This window comes from Esox lucius, chromosome 19 (assembly GCF_011004845.1).
Source record: "Esox lucius isolate fEsoLuc1 chromosome 19, fEsoLuc1.pri, whole genome shotgun sequence".
Classification (NCBI taxonomy): Eukaryota; Metazoa; Chordata; class Actinopteri; order Esociformes; family Esocidae; genus Esox; species Esox lucius.
The window spans coordinates 24472032-24488465 of NC_047587.1; the positions used below are offsets into that span (position 1 = coordinate 24472032).

The 16434-nt window shown below is 38.8% G+C and overlaps 1 long non-coding RNA gene across 1 annotated transcript in view; it reads left to right on the forward strand.

Moving 5' to 3' along the window:
- LOC109616916 overlaps positions 1-16434 on the forward strand; it is a 77178-nt gene that overhangs the window by 35078 nt on the left and 25666 nt on the right. The window lies entirely within an intron of this gene.

Below are 16434 nucleotides of genomic sequence, written 5' to 3' on the forward strand. Positions count from 1 at the left end.
ATGCTTGCCATCCTATCAGTATGTGGGCATGGTATATCACTGTTTAATCATTGCTAACTGTTTTGGGTTTCTCTTTTGGCCCCAGGACTCCAATGGGCCTCAAGAGAAGTGATTACAGTCAAAGAGAAAATCCAATCCATGAAACTTGTTTTTTTTCTCTTCTCTCTCTCTCTCTCTATACTCCATGGGGACTTATTGCAAGCACATATGGTTCTGATTCCAAGTGTGAAATAGGCGTAAACAACAATTATTTTATGGTATAAACACTAGATAAAGATGTTCAGCCTTGTAACTACTTAGCATAGGTTAGCCTTGCCTGTACATTCTTCCTACATAAACTGTGCAGAATTATTTTTAAACGCACCATAATGTCATAGCTTTAAAACCAAACACTCGTAGTCTTGGTTAGTTTTATGGAGGTCCAACCACAGCCATCCCTTCTCATGGCCCCTGTTGCCTGTGTTCCTGGTTTGCTGGGCTAACATCAGACAGGAAATGGCAGCATTATTGCTGAGGAGGGTAATGTCTGCTTACACTGCCTGTAATTGGTTGACTTCAGAACCATGAGGAGTGGGTATAAGTGGTGTTAGCGGCTATGGGACAGCTAGCCACCATAATACATCTAAGACTAGATTCAATTAGCCAACTTTTCTTTCTTTCTTTTTTCATTTATATTTTTATACCCATTACGTTTTATTTTTATAAACCAGTTAGCCCCACAGAGATTCCAATGAGTGAATAGGGATTCTTTATCAAATTCAATAATTAGGCACATATACTGTAGGAGATCACCGTACAGGAGGCAAATTCGATATACTTTCATCTCAGATCATAATAATTGTTTAAACCCAACAAAATGATCAAGGATTGGATAATTTCCCAGCAATATTATGATTTAGACTTACCTAAATAAAAATCTCTCAATGTCTCAATGACCTGTATTTATTTTAATGTTTGTATGTATGTTTGGGTTGTCTGTCACTTGGATAGTCTGTAGTCGGCTGTACCTGTCATGTCTGAACATAAGGCAGGTATTTTGAGAAGTTAACCATCAGTCACAATGTCATTGCTCAAAACACTGTTGGCTTCTGTATAGACGGTGGCTCTTACATGAAAGGCCTGGACTCCTCTCAAAAACCTGGGAAATGGAGCTCAGAGTATAGCACTGATAACAAGAATTTGGCTTCAAACAAGTAAAACATCAAATACTTTAGAAGTGTGTGACTGTTTGTGAGAGTGTGCATGTGTGTGTTTGTGCCTCTATGTGCAGGAGTGTGTTCACATGGGTGTATGTGTGGGTGTGCATGTGCGTATTGGCTTGTGTTCACCCACAGCATTTGTGTTTGTTTGTCTTCACAGAAAATCCCACCCATCTTGAGCTCTAATGACACTGTATGTTGTGGGGGAGATGGTGGGATTTGGACATACATTCACCTTGCTTTTGATGAACAGAAGAAAGGGGACAACATTTGGACCAGGGATTCACCAAAGGAAATAAGATGAAAAGGGAAGGACTAGATAGGTAGTGAAAATACTGTCATGACCAACAGAGTGGCCCATTCATCTGTTGTAATTCAGGGCATTAGTCCCTCGTATAGGATCAGCATTGTCAAGGCTGCAAGCAATAATTGTTTTAGACTTCAGTAGTTCTTTAGATGTGTTCCACCACATTCTTTCATGTAGTAGATTTCACAGTACAATCCTATACAGTAGCTTTCATTATTATGGTGTGATTGTAGGAACACACAAGACCATCACAGGATATGGATTTTATGAGAAAATAATAAACAATAACAAGTAGCTGGGATTTTGACCCTTTCAGGATCTTTAGTCCTATCAGACCTAAACATCTCCATTGGAAATTCCCATATTTTGAGCTTCTCGTAGCTTCTGCGGATCATGTTCAACAGTGAGCACCACTTGGTGCTCACAACAAACACCACTAAATACACAGGTAGGCTATGCTACAGTTTGTTAACATCATCTGGTGTAAATAACATCATCTGGATCAGAAGCCACAGCTTACAGAAGATTGTCCATTGTTATTAATTTAGTTTTATTCCAAAAAAAATATGCATATCTATATATATATTGTACATTAGTTCTGCTGTAATTAGTTAAGCCAGTCATTTGTCTTCGATTAAGCTTGGGAACTTGCATTTCTACCCCAATTTTCTGACCTTAAGGAGACTAGTTCCAAATGTCCAATAATAATGTGTTACCATGATGAATCACCACTATCTGCTGCTTAATCCTGGAGGACTAGTGATATTCTGACTCCAAATTTCCTATTGATTCTGATCATACTCTGTAAAGTTGTGGCATGACCTCTCTTTACAATTCTCTTTGCCACGCTGTCTCTGAGCATCTGAGCCTCTCGTCAGTGGAAAGGCTCGTTAATACTTTTGCAAGTGGCTTTATTGCTATGTCTCATTTTTGGCCTCTATGATTGATTGTTGACATAGAAAAAGATTGGAATAGCTTTCTCCTGTGATTGTTTTGTTAAAGAACTACAGACTATCCATTACTAAAGGCATTAGTCTTATGTGGTCAAAGACTGCATAATACCCATCTATAACAATCTATTTTGTTTTTAGTTCATAGTTAAAGGGGCATTTCACCATAGCACAACTTCTCAAGGTACCAATTACTAATTCTCAGCAACGATACATTTGTGTCATACAAACACAAGATCTCCTCAACAACAGACCAACACAATCTAGCAATGAGCAAATATGAAATTTGCATTACTTCCTTTGTATTGGTCTGTCCACAAAATGCTGCAGGTTTTAGAATTCACAGTGAACGTAGATATCTGATTGGAAACAAAAAAGTACACTTTATAACAATGGTTATATTTCAAACGCCAATGTGGACCATGCCCATGTGGTATACTCGACCTGTCTGTAGTAATTACAAGCCAATGCAGAAAAATACTCTTTCCTGTTACGTTTGCTTGGGGACACTGCTAGTAAAAGTCTCCATAAGTAACTACAGCAGATTTCACTGGTAAACACCACATTCACAATTACCTTGCATATAGAGCCTACCAACATTTTTTTTAATTTACCAATAGAAATGACTGTTTTCACTGAAATTTGCTTTTGACTAGTGATGGCCATTCAAGGCTTCATTCGCATTATTTATGCAGCAGGATATTATGTTGGTAGCACTCAGATTTTCTTTATCACAATAAAAGCCATCAGTGAAATTTATAAGGCAATATAGTTTATTATCGAATCTGTGAAAAAGAACAGACAATAATAACATTGGAACGGACATTAAACATAAAATGTACAAAGAACTAGATTGTTAACTATATTGCCTTATATATTTCAATGATGGCTTTTATTTTGTAAAAGAAAATCTGAGTTTGTGCTGCTAGCATAATTTCCTTCTGCTAGAAGAACGGTTATAAAGCCTTGAATGGCCATCACTACTTTTGACAAGGTTATTCTGTATCTTTGCAGTTACTTGGCAAAAACATAAACACACATTTACCAGTAGAAATCATTAGTTATTCATGCTTTCTCAACATTCCAATAAATCTGGTTGTTATATGAGTGACGCCCTCGTTTGTTGTAGTAAATGTTCAGATTGTATCAGCTTGAATAAATGCAAAGTAACGGCATTAGCGTTTGTTAATATGTTATACAGCATAATGCTAGGCACAGATCTCAGTGGTTAATGCCACAGGCATGGTTTACAAGGAAGGTTAGCCATATGTAAACACAAGCAAGAAGCAAGGCATGAATCAATAGAATTATCTTATTTGCCGTTTTGGTCTTGTTAAACCGCTGTAGTCCAAATGTGATTCGTTTATAATCTATTCAATCTGTATTAAACACCTTTCACCAGTCAGGACAAAAATACCATAATATCCAGCTACCATTGTCTTTCAAATCCATTTTACAGTAGCCTACTCCTGTTCAAATATGTATGGTTCAATATCACAATGTAATATCACTAATATGACAACAAGCCATTGTGCTGCTTATTGTAAGTTAGCTAGATAGCAGTATCCAGTATACTGCAGATTTACAGAACCCGCAATGTGGAGAGGAAGGGGCGGGACTATGGCTAAACAGGAAGTTATGGCTACAGAGTTCTTAAAATGAGAACAATTCTTGAGTCCTTGTACATTACACACTATATTTGCTAAAAGACATCAGATGGCAAAATAAATCAAACATATAATTGACTTGTACAACATGGAGTCTTAGCCAAATTAAACAAAAGATTACTAAATTAGTATTTCAGATCTCACTCGCCCTTCAATACACACAGATCTCGCTCAACCTTCAATATGAGATTTTTGTTGCGCAAAATATAAACCTTGCTCTACCTGGCCAATTGTGTGTGAAACAATTCTCACTGTCCTAGAAATCTCTATATGAAACCCCCCGTTGAGAAATGCCCCTTTTAAAATGCATTCTGTAGCCAACTTTTGCATTGCGTCTGCATTGCATTGACCATTATTTATTAGTGTTCATATTATTGTATGTGTAATCAGTTAAATACAATAATTTATTAGAAATATATTTAAAAAAATGCTGTAACCAAAAAAGTTTGAGATTCATTATTGAGGTTCGTTATTTATTATTTGTCAGGGGTTTGGTCAATCTCTTGTTATCAATAAAAAATAGGCACCACCTTACGCAATGTAAATACAATATTTCCACTTGACGTTCCCTTTATATTTTAGAAAAGCTGCAATGACCTCTAAATAGATATGTATTACGAAGTAATTGTGAAAACACAGGTCTGTCTCTTGAAACTGACATCAGTGTGCCCCTGCTATCAGTTATTCTTCTTCAACTGCCTCAAATGGGGTGCAAATCAGTGATCTTATGCTTGGCAGCACACGGCCACCCTACTTCAATGCTCTAACCGCTTGAGCTATGTGGACTGGCCCCAAGCTGAGCAATTCTTTCTGTTAGCCAGTTCATGGGTTATCTCCTTCATTCACTCGGTTACTGATGGTCAAAAGTTGAACAGGGGCTAATTACGGTTCCATTTAAATTACACTTTAGAGGCTTGGAAAGACATTTACATTTGCTAAAGGAGTAACTTGTCCGATGCAAGAGAAATGGCCAAGGGTAAAGACCCAAGCAACTTTGACTATAGGGCCAAATTGTAATGGTCAGATTATTGGGTCAGAGCTTCTTGGAAACGGCAAGGCTTCTGGGGTGCTCTTGGTGGGGTTGCTTAACCGCAGACCAGAGTGCCCATGATGACCCCTGTTCACCGTTGAATTTGCCTAAATAGGCACGCAAGTGTCGGAACTGAATCTTGGAGCATGAAAGGTAGCCTGGTCCAATAAGTCACGTTTTCTTATACATCATGTGTGCGACTGTGTACGTGTGTGTCATTTACCTGAGGAAATGATGGTACCAGGATGCACTGTTAGAAGATGACAAGCTGGTGGTGGGAGTGTGATGCTCTGGGCAATGTTCTGCTGGGAAACCCTGGGTCCAGGCATTCATGTGGACATCAATTTGACACATGCCACCTACCTAAACATCATTGCAGACCAGGTATACCCCTTCATGATAATGGTATTTCCTGATTGCAGTGGCCGCTTTCATCAGGATAATGCACCCTGCCACACTACACACATTGTTCGGGAATGTTTTGAGGAACATGATGAAGAGTTCAGGGTGTTTCCCTGTCCTCCAAATTCCCCAGATCTCAAAGTCTGATCCACGACAGCTCCACCTCACAACTTACAGAACGTGAAGGATCTGCTGCTAATGTTTTAGTTCCAGATACCACAGGACACCTTCAGGGGTCTTGTGGTGTCCATGCCTCGGCGGGTCGGCGCTGTTTTGGGCGGCACACAGAGGACCAACAGCATATTAGGCAGGTGGCCATGATGTTTTGGCTCATCGGTGTATGTTCCTACCTGACCGTTAAAAACGTAGGCTTCTCATGTAGTCTTTTTAGTTCTTTCCAGTATCACACCAAAATAGGGTAGGACCTTAATACAAACATGGCAGGGGATGGATGAAACAAAGAACCACTGCAAAACCAGTTGTAAACCACACGGAAAAATGCTTTTTCTACTGTCCCCATATCTGATTGTATTGACATGCCTTTCTCATCGCAACAATTCCCACTAGCTTCCGGAGAGTTCAAGATCATGTCAAGCTTCCCTTACAGACACGGCACACCATTCTGCTTTTTCCCATAATGCTACCATAAAGACGTACGTCAACAAATGTTAGGGCAGCCTCATTCACCTGACAACATTAGTTGTCTTTGCAGGTACCAAAGCTGCCTGAAAGATTCGCCAGAATGCCTTGAGATTAAATACAATGTCACAGCTGATAATATCTCACTGCTTCTCGGGTGATACTGGATCATTTGCATCACCCATGTGGCTTCCCAGCCATCAGTGCTCAAATCTAGACTGTGTTGTCAGCTTGGTACTGCAAGAGTGCCTTAGACGGATGATTGATTATTCTTTACTTTGTTTGTATGTGTATGCAGAGTCTGCTTTTTCTACACACTAACTACATGCTGGGCATAGAGACCCCTGCTGCTGGGTGGCATTCGTCCCCAAATTATGATTAGAATATGTTTTTGTCAGTCATTAAAACTACAGAGTTAGAAAAGTGGAATATACAAGGTGAAATAACATTGTTATGTAGTGCACCAGAAGTTATATGACGTACTGACACTCACTATTTTGTCCAGATGTGCTCTTGCTTTCCACTGCCATTCTGTGGCAAAACTACTGTTAGATTTCTCTTAGGGCCTCAAAGTGTAGAGGTGGCAATATGTATATATACCATCCTTTGATACATACATCTGCATGTGTACTTACAAAAGGTTAAAGACATTAATCAGGTTTCACAGTCATATTTCTTAAATCGTGTTTTAATCAGTAGTTGATAGACTTTTTTTAAAGCAAGTACATCTGCTCGTTTAATCAGTATAATTGAGGTGTTGTGTGTTTAATGGGTTGTTCATTAAAGGCTCTGAAATTAAATATTTCCTGCTATTTCAACTTTTTTTGAGTTTTAATATTTAGTGTGCCTTTATTGAATTTAAATCAGATGAAAGATAAAAAATATTTTTTCCTCCTGCTGTATTTGCAAAATGATATGCAGTTTTAAAAGCATAGAGCAAACAGAGGAAAATACTTGAAGGTACAATGGTCATGTCCCTTTCTTTGTGATTAACTCCTGCTGTGTTATTTTTTTTATTTAATTATACTAGACTAGTCCTGTATTCTACTGTAAAGTGGTTCAGTAATGAAGCAGTCCTGAGCATGGAATGACTGGATATGTTCATTCGAACTTCACAGTGGAGAAAATAATTGAATTCCACCACCATGTATGCAAAAGAGAAACAGCATTGATCCCTTATTGCCATCCCAAAGGGTCCACCGGTGAGGTAAAATTAAGAAGTCCTTAAACTCTGCAATTGGCAATAATGAGCTATCATTACTCAAATTACAGCAAGCACTGATTAGGTTTAAAGTAATGAGGAAAACAACATGATCAATCATCATCAAGGGCCTTGGCCGTCATGTTTGAGCCCAGGCCATGTGCAGTGTGGAAAGCATCGTGGCTGGTGGATCAGGGAGCATGGCTCCATCTAAAGGGGCCAGGCTGGAGCATGTCCGTGGGGCACATATCCATCCTCTATGATCAACCTCTCTGACTTGAAAACAGAAACTACCGAATGCTGGCATTCACTGTTCTCACCTGTAACATACTGGAATAGACGGTACCCTAACTCTATTTGCTAGATTATTTTATGGATAATTCAGACTGAATTAATTTGCGTCTGTACTCATCAGTAATCACCAATCCATAGAAATTTGCTATTCATTTATGTTCATAATGAGTCTAAACATTTTAGGGAAAACTGTTATTACCATTATTATTTCCAGAGCTTAAATTGAATTTTGAGAAGAAAACAATTCGTTCAAGAGCTTTTTATTATCCCAAAGTTATAGAATAGAGCACTTGCACTGCCTATAATTATCATAATCCCCCTGAACTTCAGTTTGAGTTGCTGACCAAATGGTTTTCCAAAGTAAGTAGTCTTAAGGAAAGTGAAGTAATGTACGCTCATGGTTCATCAGAGATAAGAGATAGGCTACTGTGAAAGATAAGAGACTCACATAATAGAGCAAATCCAAGTAATATTAAGAGGAATATGCAGATGGCCAAAAGTAATCACTATGGTGATTAGGAACTATTATGTGATGAATTATGTTATGGTTGACTAGAGAACGTGTGTGCTCATGCATGTGTTTTCCACCGCAGTCTTTGGGAATAAACAGCATTACGTTGTTGATATTATCTTCCTTAGCAGCTCACCTCAATGTTGTATAATATGTGGCACCTTGTCATGTTGCTGTGTTCTTGTTGCCTGCATTGTGAGATGAACCCACAACTTCTCCTCACCTGTTTCATTGCATTTATTTCGTCCAGTGCGGTGAAGAAGGATACCTACACCAGCAAAGTTTTATTGCTGATCCAATCCCTGCACAGATTGAGTGTGCATGAAAGCTCTTAAAGTTGCCTACCATCAATAATGAGGTCTCATTTACACAAATTACTCTGAACGCTGATTAGGTATTATCTAACGGCAAGGGCCACCTCGATCAATCATCATCAGCCCATGATGCGTCAATGGACATCGAAAGGTTAACCCAGATCTAGGAGGCCCCTGGCAGTGTCAGCAGAATCAGTAAGGGAGGGCCTCTGTGCTGTCGATAGAGCAGCCAGACAATTAAGTAATGATTAAAATAGCGGCACCTGGGAGTCGATAAGAAAATGAGCCATCCCGGCATAATATGAGAATGATTTGTTTACCAATCCATACATCCGTAGACGAAAGTCACTGAAGTGCAATGCATTAAATGCAGTTGGTTCTTGTTTTCATCCATTACAAACTTACTGAAGTGCTTTCTTGCATGTGTTCATTATTCAATTGAGCAGGTAGGCATACAGTGGGCCTACAGATACAGGCTAATGCATCATGTATTATGTTTTTCACTGGTGATGTTCTTATTGTCTTCAATTACTCAGTAGTGATTTGCATAGTTTGATCATAAGGTCTCATCTCAGTGAGTGTAAATGATACAGATCACGTCACATCAAAGTGTGTTGGTCAGGCACACAGATTAGCAGATGTTGTAGCAGGTGCCGCAAAATATATGTAAATATATAATAACTCATACGAACTTGATAAACTTTTTAAAAGAAAAATGTTTTGGCAAAAAAAGTTGTGCATCTCTTAATTCTTCAAGGACATTCGTTTTGGATTTTGGATTCTGTTCTGCATGTTAGAAACAGGTATTCTATTCAAAGTACTGCAATTGTATTGTGTCAGATCCAAGAAATGTTTTGTGTATCATTGCCAGTTTCTGAAATTTGTGTTTGTTTACAGATGGTATGTGTTTGGCTGTTCACGTATAGAGAAAGTTTGTGTGAGTCAAAGTGTACTAAGTGTCTGTATGCTGCGTGTCATCGGTGTGGGTGAGTGTTTTTCTAATTGTATATCAGACACATAAATGGGTCAGAGATGTTTAGAGCCTTCGTTGTTCCAAAAAAACAGCTGGTTGTTTGCCATGTTAATGTCATGTTGTGACAGCAGACAATATACAGAGAGTAAAGATTAATGGAAAATGGGAGGTTTGTCTATTTTTAGAGTGTGTGTAAGTTTAAGATAGGGTAACACAATAGAATGCTAAGGTGCAGTAGAGTATGAATCAGTTTCTTTAGACAGGTGTACATTTGTGCTTTTTTTTCCAATGCTAAACATGAAAAGATCAGTTATTCAAACCCAAGGTCCTTACAATACCTGATATTTGCCAGTGTACTGCAATATAGTATTCATTTAAATAAAGCTACACTACAGTATATTCTAGCAATGGACCAGTCTTTTTCTATTAACTTTCTGCCTTTTCAAAGAATGTCAGGTATATATATGGTTGTGATTGGTTTTATTCTTTGTATTCATCAGATATCTTCAGAGTCATGAGTTTTACATTCAGGGAATGTTTTCGTCACTGGATAAGCCAACTCAAGAGAGATTTGAATAAGGAAATGAAATCCCATCTATTTCCTTCCTTAGCCATTCCATTGTTTGACTATCACTTATTATGGAACAGAATACAAACGTTCCCTAATTTCAGAAATTATTTGCATTGGATTGCCGAGAACAGATAGCAAATAAGAGCCAGTCGTGAGGAGAATAAGTGCACAGAATCCTAGAATATCCCTGCATTTAGATGCCCCGTCGCTCTCAACCAAGCAAGAATGTTTGCATCCAGTAGGTTATTCAATCTGGTGTAGTTCTGTTTAATTGTGATTCATAATTATTATTTTTATTACAGTTTATTTGTTCCCATTTTGGCCCCAACACAATGGTAATCAGGAGTTTATTGGAAGCTTTTTTTTCATTTTGTTTTGTAGAAGGCACATGCCTATCCCTGATATCACCTGATATTGCTGAACGAATCTTGTCAAAAGCTCATTTAACACCAAACCATGATCCTAATGTTTGCCTCAAAACCCTGCATTACATCTAGTTCAAGTCAAACATTTGCTCTTAGGAAAACCTGTTACTCATATCAGCTGGAGATCCTTGGTATACATCTACCCCGTAAGTCAGGAGTGCTGAACATGCTGTGTCCCCTAATTCAAAATGAACTCCATTGCCTAGGTCTGCCAAACTGATTAAAGCTTATAGCAGTGAACAAACAGAGCAATGTTCTTATCTAATGGATAGCAGTGGGGCACAACAGTCATATGATGAAGCATGCAGGGCCCATTGCCTCTGGACGAAGGGTAGGGCTGTCTCACGGCTGGGATTAACACATGTCCCCCACAGCCAAGTAGCATGCAGCTCCATGCATCTCCCTGTCTCTGGAGCACAAGAAGGGTTACAAGTGATCTTCCTTTCACCTTTTAGAAGAGCTTTAGACAGAGACATTATTCAATTAACCACAGGCCTCTTTTGTATCCATAAGTACATAAGCCACTCATGGGGCCATGCTCTGTGTCTTATGATGAATATCCAGGGAAGGCTGGACCCTGTGAGGCACAGAGGTTACAATAGGTTTGCACCTGTCATTACCTTTTTCTCTAAAGCCACAGCTTTTTAGATCTGATTAACTATCTCCACCTCGAAATGACACAGACTTAATATATATTACAGCTAGTCTCACCATACACATTGTACCCTTTTTATTTTCTCAGTAGACTTGCATTAACCTTGTGCTGTCAGAGGCTTTGTTTCATCTTGCCAATGTAGCCATACACTTCCTTGAAAGAACATGGCAACACGCACTCACAGAAAACTGCAGTGTATTGTTTTAAATGGCGAGTAGTCCATGTACTTCAGCTATGCTTTGTATCTGCTAAATCATTGTCAATAAATAAATCTGATAATTGTCAGAGCAGACAGCTGTTTGTGACAGCTTTGTTGTCTTGACTCGCTGCATCCTGTCATTCTCACAGTGAGAGAAGTGAGTTTTATACACCCTGACTGCCATCCAGGGAGTTGAGACATTTGCACAAGAATCAATTGTCAACATCACTGTACTCTGACAACTCTGTGACAGCTGAAATATATTGAGAGATGTTGTTGTGCACTTTTTTTCTCTTTGTAGCATTCAAGGTTTACTCTGGTATTTGTCTTCGTCATGTGATTCAGAGATGGAATATCAAGGTTATCTCATCATTATGAAAACATAAGAGCAGAGAGCTTTCGAATTATGAATGTGACAAGAACAGGAAAGTAGATGAATGATTTTGATTTTTCAAAATATCCCTTCTTTCAACAACTACTTGAAAGTGAGTCACTCAGATTATGATTGAGGCTCTTGTTGCTCAAGATAACTGCTTGACATTTTCTAAATCAGTCAGTGTCAGTCTTGCATACTCAATTTTCCCTCAACTTGAAAGCTCTATCCAACTTTGGCATTTTGCAATGTTCTGTCACTCAAGTAGGATTTGCAATGGTATCAATGAGCAAAATATATACTTGACAGTATAGAAAACATAAAGCGTGCCTTTATTCCAGAAATAACATACAGTGCTTTCCATCCCTACAATCTGACTGAAAATTATTATGGCAGTTTTGGAGAAACATTTGTCCAACTGCTAGTTGATAAATATGAAGTCCTACTTATGTCTTTGAAGCTTTTAATTGTGGTGAAATGTTAATCTTCCTTCTTAACCCCATTTTGGATGAGGCCCTTTGTTTGCCTGGCAACTCATCCTTCTTTTGTAGTCGTACTATTGAGCAACAGAATTCTATTCAATGTGAGTCATCTGGCAAGTCCTCATTTGCAGTCTTGATGTAGACTACAATTCCTTAAAGCTTGTCTGAAAGCCAACATTACCAAATCCAGAATGATTTTCAGCCCAGTTAGTCACAGGCTACTCCTAGACATTTGAAAGCCACTGGCCACGAAGTCACAGCCCGTGGGTTAATAAGTATTAAGGAAATTAAGATGTGCTGACCTGCTGTCGGCACAACAAGCCCCTTACACGGCCTGGCAGGCAGTGGCACATTGATCCTCTGTGGTGAAAGGAGCACTCTCCAGTTACATTTCATCCAGCTGAACATCTCTTAAACATTGGGCCTGTGTCAGTGCTCTCCAAGTGCTCCCGGTGAAAAGATAATCACAGCGATCAGTGTTCCTTTTAAAGCTTGACCAACCTCTATCATCTTTTCACATCAACAATGGTGCACTCAGTTGTGCCTAATGGCTCTTAAGTTGCCAGGCCCTAGACTCCTCCGGCCCCCTTAGCTCACATCCCCCCCCCGCGCTCCAATGCTGATCAATTAAAACGACTTGAACATTTACAGGCCCATCAATAAGCAGTCCCCTTTGGCTCAACAGCTCCTGCCTATGTTGCACTGCTGGCTTTGGTTTTCATGTGAGGAGTCCGTTTCCAATCAATGGGCTTCAGTGTCATAAACAAAGCAAATTCACAGCCAGGAATCGATCAGAGGGGAGCTGCATGTTGATTTACTTTCAGTCTTCATGTCTCCATGAAGGGCTTTCCTCTCCTCAATGTTTTCACACCTTTAGGCTATGGGGGTTCATTAAAATGACTGTAGATTTTTCATGGCATTCATATATTATTTTTGGAGTATACATTTTGTATTGATTTTCTTAATGACTGATGTAATACAGCTTTGTTTCTGTGTTAAACTGATCATTTAATAGGAGTAGCTTTATTAGGGGAAAAATACTATTATACTTTATACTTTACTATTATACTTTCCAAGCAGGAGTTGTATTCATCTCAGTGTGGTAAGGAGATGAGTTTGAAGTTGATGCTAGATGGGATGATCTGTTCCCTAAAGGGAGCCTCACTTGACATGTGTTACTAAATCTTTCAGCGCTGCCATCTGCCTCTGTGTTAACTGCTGGGAATGCTGACCTCTGCCGGCACTAAGGTCATCCAAACCTGATAAACCCTGAGTGGCATGCTAAAGATCCACCGGGATCCTGAACAGTAGATTTACTTTCTTAATTTTGCTATTTTGAGAGAACAATTCATTGCATCTGTGTACATTATGGTTACGGAAGTGTAAGTTCATACCATCTGACCTCCTCTTTTTCTTGACTCAAAATTCACAATTTGTTTTTTTTTTCATCATTAATTCGAATGGCTGGCAGTGAGTTCTAGAACATGATCACTTGCAGAATTCAAACACTCTTCTCCAGCCCAGTGCAAAGACAATCAGCTTTTAGTTTTACGTTTACTAAGAAATATAGCTCAAGCTACAGACAGCATAAAAAAGATATGTTTATAACAGATAAACGGATGCAGGTTGTAATAATTAATGCAGTTTGTGGAATATTAATTGTCAAAACATACACCAAGCTTTTGCTTCGGTTAAAAATATTTGAGAATGATTCATTGATTCTTTTAATCTAAGCCCTAGTTTGAATAACTGTTTTGTTCATTCGAGTGGCTGGCAGGAGAGTTTCCAACATCACTCACAAAGTTTTTTACAAGGTCCTCCAGCTCAGTGTACTGTGTCACCCAACAACTCTTTCATGTTCATAGAGATAAATAGATCAAGCTTTAGGCAGCATTCAAGAACAAAATGTTTAGAATTGATAATTGGATGCAGCATGAGGTAATCCATTTTATTGATTATGTAATGATAGGTTAGACAACATTTTATAGAACCTGCTTAAGTAAAAAAAAAAAAAGAAAACACTTGAGAACAATTGAGTAATTGCTTCAATTAAGTCATTCATTTGAATGTTGAACAATGAGTTCCATGTATCATTTGCCTGTAGATTATCTGGCCTGCTTTGGACGTTATTGAAACAAATTAACGTAATTAGTTGAAAGATTAGTTATTCTTAGTGAACAATTCAATAAAAAGGGTCTTCCCATCACAAGTAAATTGAGGGCATTGCTTCTAGGTATTGATAGGAAACCAATGAACTCCGGCAACCAAACAATGTTGAATACCACTGTTACCCAAGACAGAGTAGAACATTAGTTGAGTACAATCAGTACAAGTCACCTTCACTTACATACAAACCCCGGTTGCATTCATAAATTTGGCTCAGTGATGCAATGTTAGTGGGTTACGTTTGGTGATCAGAAACAGCCTGTGTAATAGAAGCTGAGAAGATAGTTGTGGGCGGAAACACTTGCCCGGAGTGTGAGGTCATGACTTAGACATACCAGGCCCTCCATCCTTAGAAGTGACTGACAGGAGGCAGCTTGTTGCTGCATTTCACGTGGGAATCACAGCTTGCAGCAATTTCAAAACAAAACCGTCTGCTGGACTTTGTGGGAAAATGTAATTGTGAGGTTTTAGGTCCCTGTCTGTTTCTCTTAAAGAAAAAGAAAAAACATCAAAAGTTTGTTAGTTCAGATAACATTTTAGTCAGAAGAAGAAACAGCTGTGTTTTCAGTCCTCTGCACAAGGTCGTCCAACATACATTTACCATTAGCGGTAACTCAAAGATTATTTTAATATCAACCCTTTGATATCAATGCACAAATCTGTTTTCTAAGTTAGTCTTACAGTTACTATTATCACTTCATTGTCAGTAACAATCATCAAATATGTGGAGGATTTTTCAAACCATTTCACAAGAGTAGGTACGGAACTAGTGTTATAGTCTCAGAACTCTGAACTCATGATATAATTTAGAAGAAATTTGAAACTTTGCCAGGCATCATCCTGTCATTTGTACTGCAGAGATTTATAAGTATCTACTTATTTCTTGCTATGGACTGTGTACTGTTGTGCAATTTAATCGCTTTAATCAGTTGGCAAGCTTATAAAACATATATCAACTATAGAGCCATTAAGTCTTCACAAAACATATTGCATATGGGACGGCAGGGGGGCTGCAGAAGTCTTTACTGTTTGTACTATATGTTCTTCACTCAGTCTTGTGTGAATAAGTTTAGCGGGCTTATTACTCAAGGGGGGGTCTTCATTGTTTTCCTGGCGTGTCCCATGGGTGTCTTTCTCAGCTGTAATGAGGCCTCCAGGACCACAGATCTCTCTTTAAAACAGGGAGTAATGCGTCCGTATTGGCATCAAGAACAGGGATTTGCACTCAGTGGAACGAGAAGGTCACAGAGAGGAGTTTTATTTTAGGAAACTGTCTTGTTTCTGAACCAAACAAAGCTTAAAGGGAGACATTACAATATCTTGGCGTGGGAAGTGGCTGGTGTTTTCTACCATAAACACAATGGCATGAACTAAAGATCTGACAGCTGTGGAGTCTGTTGTCACCTTGATGACAATATTGAAAGTATGGAATATAACATGGGGCCATTTCACTTTACTCTAGTGTATTTGAATGTGGGCTAGTACTTGCATATATCTGACATTTTCTAAGCATTGTGAAGTGAGTAATAATAGTAAAAAATAAATAAATAAATATATATTAATAACTGATGTCACTTCAATCAACCGCTACAGAATAGTTCATTTACATGTCAAAGATTATTGTTCGTTCCCGGGTTCAGCTATTCTAGGTCAGCAGTAAGGTTAACTTTCAAAGATAATACATTGTAAGTTGTATGAAATAAGTAGAATACAATGTGTAGGACATGCATGTAAAACTGTCTCTCCTCAGGATACCTTTTTCTCTCCTGCTCATACTCTGTCAATATATACCTATAATAGATGTGTGCATTACATACATTTGCATAGAAAACATATAGACCAGTTCATCCAATTGCAAGCATGCCGAGCAGGGAAACCACTTCACACATTGAACAATTCATGTTAAGTTTTGCCTTAAATGGGTCCCTTCATTGACCCCATACTAGAGGAGCTTCAATGTAGCATCTGCTAACCCAGGGCTAGGTGGAGAGGAGACAGCCAGCCTCACGTCATCCCTCTCCACCATTAATGGCAGTCCCCAGCCCAGCAAGCCTGCAACCCAACCACATTCAGGGA